Below are 12148 nucleotides of genomic sequence, written 5' to 3' on the forward strand. Positions count from 1 at the left end.
ATTAGAAGGAGGAGGTTCGGGTCATCTTCCAACCAGAAACACTTCAGGTCAAAGAGAAAGGAGCCTGAAAGGAGGAAATGTCAGAATGGATGGAGTTGAAAGTTGGGCTGCAGGAGACATTGAGGCAGAAAGTGGCTTGACTTGGTAACAAATTGAACATTGTGGAACCAAATGAATTTTCCCACCTTGAAGATGACTTCCAGACATAAGAGTGTCAAAGGGTATTTTAAAAAATGAAAGAATATGTTCTTGCTCTTTGTTTTTCCCCACTCTTCCCCTTCTTCCCTGTCCCGTCTCTCCCCATCCCCCCACCCTTCCCTCCATGTGCTCATGACTGGCCTTTCCTTTTCTCTCTTCTCTTCTTCTCTCATTAAACTTCTCCACATGTAAGCGGGGGGAAAAAGGAAGACTACTTTAGGTTTTATTTTCGATGTTTCAAAGGTGGTCCATCTTCCTGCTGCTCCTCACGTGCCTGTTGCCATGTCACCCCTCTCCCAGCATCATGAGTTCTAGCTTTCTGCATCCATAAGTTTGTTCCTTCAATTGGCTTTGCACAGTATTTCATTATAGCAATGAAAAAGTGACTAATGCATAGAGGATCACAGTTTACCTTGTAGTAAAATCCAACATGCAAACGTAGGGTGATGTGAGATAGTTATGTTTGGATTCCATTAAGTTAATTAATGGGAATTTTTTTGAAAAAAAATACAATGCAATAAAATATGTGGTGCTGCACAGCTGTAAACTCCAGCAGAATCTGAGACAGAGGATTGGAAGTCAAGTCTATTCTTGATTACATAGTGACTTGGAGATCAGGTGGGGACTGGGCAGAATGTTTTAAAACAACAGCAAAAACAACGACCATAAATGATAATAGTAAAATTCAAAGAAGCAAAAACTCAAGGAAGAATGAAAAGAATTCTATAAAACCCCCAAGTCATAATCCAGTTTGTGTCCTAGGCAGAAACATTCAAAGTCCAAGCTATATATTATTGGGGTTTATATTTCTTAAAAACCATTTTATAAATGAAGCTGATGCGCCTTGTTCCCAACACTACTGCTTTCTACAAAGGTTATAAAAGCCTTTAATTTCCATGAGGTTTCTCAGACGAGTAAATAAAGTGCTGCAGACAGTAATCAATGATGCCAAACTAAGCCCTACTGGTGGTTCAAGTGTCTTAGATGATAGGGCATCAGTAGATGAACTCAAGAACTTCCCATCCATAAGAATTGACAAGGAACAGCATGCCCAGTGAGCAGCAGGTGTATTAGCCTTTCCAGCAGCTGGGGTGTGTATCCCAGAATAGGCCTAGCATATTACTCTGCCGATGATTACACAGTTAGGGACTCATATGTCAATACTGAGTTTTGCTCATAAAAAGCATGCAGACTTTCCTGGGTTTCCCTCCCGTTCTTTCCCTGGCTTCCCTTACCCCCCACCCCCCCCCCTGTGTGTGTTTGTGCATGTGTGCGCGCATGCACAGATGAATTGTCAGGGACTATTTGGCTTTTAAAGGCTAAAAAAATAAGTCTTTCTCACCTGCTGTTGATGAGTTGCCAGCTGCTTCCTTCTTCTGGGTGTCCTTGCAGTCTGTCTGTCCTTGGGAAGGACAGGTATTGCTGCCAAAGAGAGCATGAGAGAAAGCCTGGAGCCCAACGGCACTGGATTCATATCAGAGTCTGATATTTAAGATGATTGTCAGTTGCCCCCTTTCCTGGGACAACTTTGTAGATACTCCTTTGGCTTAAAATAAAATTAGGAAGTTTAAGATCCGCATATATATCTGAAAAATCTAAATTATAATGTAAAATAATTCTAATATAAAGATAAATGTGACATATATCCTGGATTTATATACCTTTATTCTCTATTTTAACACTGCAATTTGTTTTAATTTATTTTGTACTTGAAATTTCATTTTATTATCTTCTGAGACAAGGTTTTTTTGTAGCCCAGATTGGCTTCAGACTTGGTATATAACGAAGGATGACCATGACCTTTGGATCCTTTTGCCTCTGTCTTTAAGTGCTGAGATCATAGACATGTAGCACCATACCTCATATACTCAGTGTTGGGGAAGTAACCCAGGATTTTCCATGCTAGGTGAGACTGCTAGCAACTGAAGACCAAGGCAGTTTCTTTCTCTCTGAACCCTGCTCAGTGCTTCCTGTCTGCTCAGCACTCAGGGAACATCCTGATCTTCATACTCATCATAGTATGTTGACTTCAACTTTATGTGTCTACTGCCTCCTTAGTACCAATGCATTCTTTTCATTTTGATATCTTCATTCCCTCACACAATACTTGGTACATATTTTACTGAGATTGGATTTACTCCTTTCTGTCTAATGGAAGAAGTCCAGACTCCTTAGACACCTACCACAGTCTTGTTTGTTTGCTTGTTTGTACCTTATTTTCTTCTGATTACCCACTTATTAGAAATCTGTGGAACAAAAAAAAAGGACTTACTAGATGGAATCATAAAGCAATCTTTCTTTGTATCCTTCAAAATTGTCCCGGAGTTACTTTGCTGTTCTTTGATACACGTGTCCTGTAGCCACTATCTGCTGCGTCATAGTTTCAGTTCCGAAATTACCTGAACTGAGTTCATTGTTAGGCGTTATATTGCAAAAGCCTATGCTGCTGATAGGGGCCAGGAAAAGCAGATTAGGAGTATCAGTGGTGGTTTAAATGAGAAATGGCCTCCGTAGGGTTACATATCTGAATACTAAGTCCCTGGTCAGTCATGCTGTTCAGGAAGGCAGTGTGTCCACTGGAGGAGGTCCATCACCAGGGATGGAAATTAGAAAGTTTATACCCTCCCTCCACTTCCAGTTCACTCTCTCAGTTTGGGTTTGCAGTTGAAGATGTGACCTCAGCTTCCTGTTCTTGCTGTGATGTCTGCTGCTTGCTGCCATGCCTCCCTATACTGATGGATTCTTATCTCTCTGGAACTGTAAGCTCAGATAAGCTCTTCATTCTGTAAGTTGCCATGGTCATGGAAGTTTATCATAGCAACAGACAAGTACCTTATGCAATAACTTAATGTCTTTCATTTCCTTTTCTCATATGGAGCTCCTTCTATGTGAGTTACCATTTTCATTGGTGTGACAAAATACCTGACAAGGGACACTTTAAGAGAGGAAGAGTTTACTCTGGCTCACAGACACTAGGTGTGACCTTTTGGAATATATTACTGTGGTGGACTTTGAAGCTCTGCCCAAAGCTGAAGAGTCAATCTTCTCCTAGTGGCCTTCAAATGAAGATGTAGAACTCTCAACTCCTCCTGCACCATGCCTGCCTGGATGCTGCCGTGTTCCCACACTGGTGGTAATGTACTGAACCTCTGAACTTGTAAGCCACTTAACTAATAAGGACCCAATTAAATGCTGTCCTTATAAGAGTTTCCTTGGTCATGGTGACTGTTCACAGCAGCAAGACCCTAAAGAAGACACCTATCATAGAGGGGAAGACAAGGTAATAGGCAGCTCCCGAAGCAGCTGAGAACTTTCACCTTTTCATAACGTGGCAGAACAGGAAGAGAGATTAGAGGCAGTGGGTTCATTCCATAAAACCAGAAGCCCTACCTCTAATAATCTACTTCTTCTACTGGAGCTCCTAAACTTTCCACAACATTTATAATAGAGACGCCAACTAGTGACCAAGTGTTTAAAGGCTTGAACATACAGAGGACAAAAGTTCCTTGAGTAGTATGGGTGCTGAGGGTTAGGCCAAGTGTCCTTACTTGGCAAGGACACAAAAGGACATAATGCCTGTAGCACACTGGCATTCTGACTTATTTCTGTTGGCCATTTAGTTTTTCCTGGGACCCAAGGAATTTAGGAAGGCTAAAGAGGCTCCCAGCCTCTTTCTGATGACATTTCCTTGCCTCTTCATTTTCCCTCCTGCATAGGATTAATGCATATGTCCATAATTTGGATGTGGAATTGGGATTCAGCATTACGATGTTCCCCAGGAATGTTCAATAATCTTTGTGGCTTTGTAACCCTTACATGTAGCCTTACTGTACATCAAATACAGTAGGGTTCCCACACCATCACCAAGACCTTTAAAGAAAATGAGGCATCTCTTTTAGTTCTAATGGGCTGTGAAATAGATTGTCCTGTCTACCTGACTCTAGGCAGTTACCACCCTAAGGACTTGTGTATCTATGGTTTTATCTCATGTTTCTTTTTTAGTGATGTTGCAGCAAGTTACTCAAAGTTTCATGGGATTCTTCCGGATTGAAAGGTGAGAAATGCAGTGACTCTCAGGGATTCTTAGCCTTTCATTCTTCCGGTAGGTCAGTAAGAAGAGTTTCCTTTCCTGCTCTTTTCAGCTTCTCCTGGGCAGCCCACATTCCTCAGTTTGGGATTCCTTTCCAGGGCTTGGATCTATCAATGGCAAGTTCAGCCCTTCTCCTACTAGAATTTTTTGGGTTCTTTTATGTCTTTCACTTTTGTGTCTTGGGAATGTTATGATATACTGGGCCCACTCATATAACTGATTATAACTTTCCTGTTGTATGAGATGATTAATAAGTTTAAACTGTGAACATCTTTCTCTCTTCCATACTTTGTGTAACATATTCATCACAGATTCAGGGGATCAGGCCATCAATAGAAATACTGTATGACCTGTTTTCCAAATTAGATTTTCAAGACAATGACAGAACAGCCTGTTGGGTTTTTTTATTTGTTTTGCTTTTTCTTTATTTTTTCCCCTTTTAGCTATGAATGTGCTTGCTTGTAAGCAATTATTCAATAATTAATTGCGGAATTGAATTGTCGAATACGTGACTTTTGGCTAAAAGCTGGATGAAAATACCTTGAGTCTGTAGCTTTCAACAAAGACTCTTAGATTTCACTTGCTTCAGACTTCAAGGTCATTTTAATTAGAAAGTTGACACATAAATTGACTTTGACTCATCTCAGTGTACAAAAAGCCATTCTTTTTGTTTATTTAGATTTATGCACACACAGTCATAGCCATTGAAGCGTTTGTTGCATTGTCTGTAAATGAATCACTGCTTCCACAGTCCCCGCAGTTTCTCACAGAATAGAATCCGGGACACTCATCTTCCTGGTTCTCATTTCATCACTCTTCCTGGGAATAGACATCAGCATTCTTTTGTCAGTAGGATGTGTTTCCTGCTTGCTGTATCCCATTGTCTCTGCCCCTTAAGTAGAAAAAAAGCAAAGCAACACATAGATGCAAAAGAAAATGGCATCAGCTATTTCTATCCAAGTATGAGATTTGAATAGTATTTTGATTTGATTGCTCTCAAGACTATCCATAATTTTGTGAGGCAAGAACTTCTTTTCTCTCCACAATGGGGGAAATAATGGTTTTCCTGTATTTCTCACAGTGTTACAACACTTGCTGAACTCTATTAGTGACTCAATCAGAGCGTATTTATTAAGCAGTAGAATTGATAAAAAAGCATCTAAAAAAAGCCTTGCCTAGATAAGGCTTAAAATCTTAAAAATATGCAAATATATGTACAACCGGGATTCGGTCATGTTAAGCTGTTCTCTGGAGATATTGGAATGCAAGAACAAGTATACAAAGTGTAGAATTGATTGGGCTTTCTCTGTGCCATAGAAACCACTTTCAACTAATAATATACTGTGGTTGGAATAGTCCTATCCCCTTATTCATATGTTAATATCCACTATCCATTGTGGTGATGTTAAGAAGTACTGCCTTTGGTCAGGGATTAGGTCGGTAAGGGCTCTGGCCTCATGAGCAGGATTATCGCCCTTTAAAGGCGCACTGAGGAAATGGCAAGACAAAGCAAAAAAACATCTTTGAATCAAAGAACGAGCCGTCTGTAGACACTGAATATGCTGGGCCTTAATCGTGGACTTCACAGTATTTACAACTATGAACACTAACTCTCTGACACTTCTACATTAGCTGCTCTCTGGTATTCTGCTGTAAGAGTCCAGTGGATTAAGATATTGTCAAGGTCCACTTTGTGCCACTATAATGGAATACCTGGACCAGGCGATTTATGAAAAACAGAGATTTATTTTCCATAATTCTGGATGCTAGGAAGTTGAAAGTCTAGGTGGCCATTATTCCTCATGAAAGGCAAAAACAATCAAGGAAGCAAACAACAAGCAATCCATCAAAAAAAAAAAAAAAACCCTAGGCACGTGTGCAGGAACAAGAGACAAAACTCAGGCTCAAGACCTTTAATCCCTGAAGGTGGATCCCTCATGACCTGAGCACTTCTTAGGCTTCACCTTCCAACATTCCTGCAAGGAAGTCTCCAGCCCAATGCTTTGGGAGGGACATATTTATAAGCTAAACATGTCTGAAATGTTTGAATGGTAGCATAGCCATATACAACTCAGCAGAGATTTCAAAATAGGGTTTTAATCCAAGATTTAAAATTCCTCTCCAGTATAACAAATTTTAAAGCATATCCATAAGGAAGTCCAGTTCGACTGAATATCACTTTCCCTCTATTTAACTTTTCCTCTAATGCCAGTTGACAGGGTCCTTCTTTCCTTCTTCTTTTTTTTCCTTCTTTTTCTTAGGGGGGCAGGGTTTCTTTGTATAGTGCTGGCTACTCTGTAGATCAGGCTGGACTCAAAATCACAGAGGTATACCTGCGGCTGCCTCACAAGTGCTGGAAATGAAGACTTGAGTCACCATGCCCAGCTTCAGATTTTTGTCTGCTTTTTTTTTCTATTCATACAGATTCTTGTTTTGATTCTGAATTCTCCTGAATGTTTCTTTACTTGAATCTACAGTTTCTTTTAATTTTAAGAGACTACCTTGTATGACTGCAAATGACTTTTTTAAAGTATGTCGTGTGTGTATGTGTGCGTGCGTGTGTTTGTATATGATTGGAGCATATTCTTTGAAATGCACTCATTTTGGACTTCACCCCACCCTACACTCAAGTCATGAGCAATTGAGTGGTTTGGACATGACTTTTAATTTTTCTAGATTTTGTTCAAGATCATGGCAACAAGTAATTGGAAAAATCCCCGAGAGTGAATTGTGAATATGCTTTAGATGCAAATTTATAGTAGGCATGCTGGACCTTAGGTCCCACACTAGCTCCTCCCCGCTGTGATTACTGAGAGTATAGACTGTGACAAACTCTTCTGCATGGCTAAAATGGTTCTAACGTAATATGGAGTGAGGTCCTGAACAATGCTTTAAAAAATTACTATTAAGTATCAGGGTTTCTATGTACTGCCTCAATTAGAAAATGTGCCTCCCGTGTCCCTGAATTGTTTTGATTTGCACAATGCATTCAGCACACTGTGCTATTGAATTTGTAAATATTTGCTGCTGTGAGCCCTTACCTTAGGGACCTGATCATTCACATTTCTCAATGATTATCTGAGCTTACATACCTCTTGGAGCATCCTGGACTGACTCTAGAGCAGAGGGGAATCTCAGCTGCTTCCTTCAACTTGCAGAACTGGGGCTTAAATGGGAGCCTGGAAACACCAAAAAATGGACAGTGGAGAGGAAGAAATGATGAGTTTTTTTTTAAGGGAAGTTAAGCAGAAGTAAGTGGAGATTTGTTCCTTCCAGATGCTTTTGACAATGTCAAATGGGAAACTGCTAGGAAGCTCTAATGGGTGGGGGGATAGCAATATTTTGACATTGGGATCTCATTCTGGATTCTCTTTGACTCTTTGGCCCTTATGCTGTCTGTGGAAAATTTTCAGATGACACACTGAGCACAGTAAAAAGTAGGTAGAGTGCATTACAGAGGAATGTGTAGTTCTTTTAAAAGGTGGCAATGGAAAATGACCAGAAAGACCATTGTGCCCATCTACATTTTAGGGCCAGGTGATTGACAGATCCGTTTGAATTTATTTTTATGGTGTGTCCTTATTCTTTAGCATGATACCTCCTTCAATTTACTACTTTTATAAAGCTTAGATAATCATCTATTAATGGACTTTCAGGCAGTATAGTGTGTCAAGTCTCCGTCCATGACCAGAGATAGTGCTTAGATCTCATTCTTTTGACCCATAATTAGAGTTTGGGAGCTTCCATTCTCTGTTTTACAAGCTGTTGATTATGGAAGAAGCTATCCCCAATGACATCTAGGCCTCCTTCTCTCTAACTAGCAACTTAATGATTTGATCCTAGAGATCTGCCAATTCTTTCCATTCTATCATCACTTGTGCTTACATTCTCTTCTTCTATGACCAGTTGGGAAATCTTTCACTTCTAGCAGTGTGAACAAATATCCCCTGGGACTGAGAAGGGTGAAGGCTGGAGCTTGAGCCTGTTTGCAGGAGGAGAAAATGAAGCAAAAGAGACAGGAATATCAAGGGATGAAGTACATGCTCCTTCTGCCACTGGCCCTTTCTTTGAATCTCAGATCTCTTGACAAAGTTGTTTCAGGCTCAGTGCTACAGTTTGCAAGTGCCCACTGGAAGGATGCTAATGTTTTTCCCTCCTCCCTTTTCTCTAAGATAAGGCAGCTCAGGCACTGACAAGTTAAATACTTTGTTTCAAGTCACACATGGGTTATAGTTGACAAAGAGATAATTCTAGGACACTTACTGTGACTCCAGCACCTGTGTTCTCATCCAATAAGCTATAGGGTTACTCAACTCTGCTATACACCTATGCCATTTATTCTTCCCAGTGAGAGGAAGTAGTAAAGCTGTCTATTTGTACTACTTGCACCCAGATGAAGCCTGACAAATAGACCATGCTCCATTCCTAGGCAAGCCATTGGGTGTGAAGGCTTTGGCCTTAACAATCTAGATGATGTATTTTTATCTCCTCCTGTCCTCTGTCCCTGGCACCTTGATAGAGTACAGAGGCTGATCATGCTTGCTGTTCTCTCTGAAGCAGCCTCACTAAGAAGAGTCCCTTCCCAGCTCTCTTCTCACAGCTGTGTGCCTTAAAATTTTTTTCTTGGTTAACCCCTAGGAAAGCCTTCAATCTCTGCCCTGAAATCAGGCCAAGTTTTTAAATATCCTACTTAATTTTTGTGAATTCCACCCTGGAGATACATACTACAAGCATATAGCTGACAGGACAATGTTGTCCTATGTATGAAGGATCAGTAACTTTCTATGTGATGTGGTCTTAGATTTGAAAATGGAGCCCATCATCGACACTGTTAACAGAATGAAGTGACCAGGGTTACTGTTTCTAGCATCCTCTAAGGCAATGGGATAGGGTTGTCCTATGGCATGGAAATGGTTCAGGTCTAAATCTGCCTTGACAAATTGCAGCAGTCAACAGGATCACTGAGGAGCATGCCACCCTGATAGTCACCCACTAAGAAGATCCCATTCGGATAATGAGATCTATGACAGGAGTGATAAGTGTGGGGACAAAGGAAGGTTCTAAAGATCTCTATAACCTTACAAATTGCCTTTGTTTTTGTTTTTGTTTTTATAATATGTTATGTTGGAGCTGGAGAAATGGTCTCAGTCTTTAAGAGAACAGGTTGTTTTTCCACTTGACCCAAGTTCAGTTCCCAGCTCCAACATGGTGACTGGCAACCTTTAAAAACCCAGTTCCATGGTATCTGACACCCTCTTCTGTGCTCTACTTGGACTGGCATACCAGTTGTGCACATACATTCATACACAGAGGCAAACACTCATACACATAAAGTAAAATAAAATCTTAAATATGTTACAAAAGTGTCTTTTATTTGTGGTGTTAGAGGTTGAACTCAGAGCCTTTCATGTGAAGAAAGGCCTTTTACCTCTGAGCTATATCCCCAGCCTATCAATTCACTTTATATTATGCCAAATATGTTCTTTCTTAGACTATAATTGACGCCATTAGCTTGCTTCTCCTCACTCCATAATAAGCCCTCTCTTTACCTTCACCAACATTTATTGGCTCCTCAGCTTGAGTAGATGTGGTATTTGAGGGTTTACTAGGATACTATGTGTGGCCAAGTCAGAGACAGAGACAGTATACTTTCTGTTTAGAAGCTGCTCATTTAGTGACTGTTTGTGTTTCTTGTCCAGGTCAAAGAAATATACTTTGCTGAGGTGTATATTATTAAGGCTCTCAGATATTTCCTTTTGGACCTGGGAACTTGCATCTTTCCTTCCACCAGAACAACCTCCATCCCACACAATCAGTAGTTGTCCAGAGAGACCAATGGGAATTTTTTTGTAGTAATATATGCTTCTCTTTCTGGGGACCATAATGTGACCATCTTGTAGCTCTTTGCAATTTGTAATAGATGACGGTAGCCATTACCTCTATATTCCCAAATAAAATCAGCAGCTTGCCATACTGTTGGCAAACTTTTGGATTACCCTTTTCCTTCTCCATTGTCCAGCATCTATGAACCATGGTTGGCCTAAAGAGTCTCACTTACTCTAACTAGAGAACCAGATGGAAAGGCTTGTTCCTACCATTAGCAAACTATGTCTAAACCACAAAAATCAACTCACAATGCTTCAAGACTGAATGAATTAGGGATGTCAGTGTCTTTCATAGATACATGCTATGTAAGAAGTGCCAGAGGGGCTAGCAAGTTGGCAGAGTGGGCAAATTACTCTCTGTACAGAGAGATGATAGAGTTCAGAACCCCTGAATCCCTATAAATCTGAGCAAAGTAAAGTGTGCTCCACTACTCCATGTGCTCCAATAGTGAGATGAGAGGCAGGGACAGGAGAATTGCTGGGATCTCGTGGACCTTCTTCTAGCTGTGTATACAGCACAGTTCACAAATAAAAAGGAGATCCAGCCCCCCAAAGAGTAAAATGCCAGAGCCAACACCTGAAGTGATCCCCTATGCCCCCATAGCATGTGTGTGGGTACAGTTCACACATGTATCTGTACTCAAGATAGAGGAAGAAAGAGGCACCACTAGCTGAAAAGTGGGTGGTGAAGCCATGTCAGGAATCACATATCTGCTGACTGCAAATCTCTACCAATCCCTTGTACTAGATGCAATGGATTTTCCTGGAAGGTTTCTGTGATTGCTCACAGTACTTGCTCGTTTTGCTGTTGGAGCTAGTTTGACCTCTGGTTCTCTTACAGATGCCTATCCTTTAGCTGCTACAACACACAGCTGAAATACAGAAGTGTTCCACCCCCAAGAATCTCACAGAAGTCAGTTGCCTTTTAATGGTAACCAGTTTTCTTAGGTGGCTTCCCACCTCAAACCAACCCCCCAAAATAAAGTATTAATATGGTGGGTGGCCTATGAAGTTGGGGAGTTGTTTTTTTATCTCTTCAGATCATTTTTGTGTGTCACCTGCTGTAAGGTGTCCCAGTTTGATGGGAGTCCAGATTTGGACGATTGGATGGTCCAGATTTCTGTGGGTCATGATCTGATCTCCAGGGTTCCTCTATTTCCTGTCTTCTTAGAATCTGTTAGTCATTGAGTGTTTCCAAGCTGTAGACTGGCCTGCTAGCCTTATTCTGTAATTGAGGGCTTGCTCTCTGCCTTATATGCACAAGATTTGTCAGTGTCAGAGAAACAAGGCCATTTTAAAGTGATCTCTATGTATTTTCTATGGCCTTGCCATGACCTGATTTGATTATCATGTGTTTATTATTTATAGAACGTTACTCAGAAACAACACCAACATTATGATTTTTACCTAAATCAAAGCATGTGTTTATAGAAATTTACCAATTTAAATATAAGGAACATATGGCCCATTCAATGTCGGGAATTGTGTCTCATCAATCATTTATATTATAGCACCTTGAAAAGTACTCACAGCTACCAACCCACAACCACTTTCATTTTAGTAAATAAATTAAAGAATGGCTTTTTTTACTATTAGATCTCCTCCATTTGTCTATAGTCACTAATGCGAAGAACAATTCTACTATTTTCCTAATGTCCACCCTCCTTGTGGGAAATAGTGATATGCCATTTGGTACCATAGATGGGGTCACTCCAGCTCTTGAGAGAGTTCCTGACTGGTTTAGATTAGTTATCCTATGGGGAGATTCCACAAAGGGCACACTATACCCTTTTTACAGCAAGAATGAGTGAGGAAAATCCAATCTGGACGGGGTGGCTTATGTTTGTAACCCCCAGCACATGGGCTGTTGTCCCAGCCTGAGGGAACATCAATGGAGACCCTGGAGAGGGGAGTGGAATGGATGGGACAAGAGGCACAAGGAATGGAGACAAGACAGTATTCTAATCAAGTCTCG

This window comes from Rattus norvegicus, chromosome X (assembly GCF_036323735.1).
Source record: "Rattus norvegicus strain BN/NHsdMcwi chromosome X, GRCr8, whole genome shotgun sequence".
NCBI lineage: Eukaryota > Metazoa > Chordata > Mammalia > Rodentia > Muridae > Rattus > Rattus norvegicus.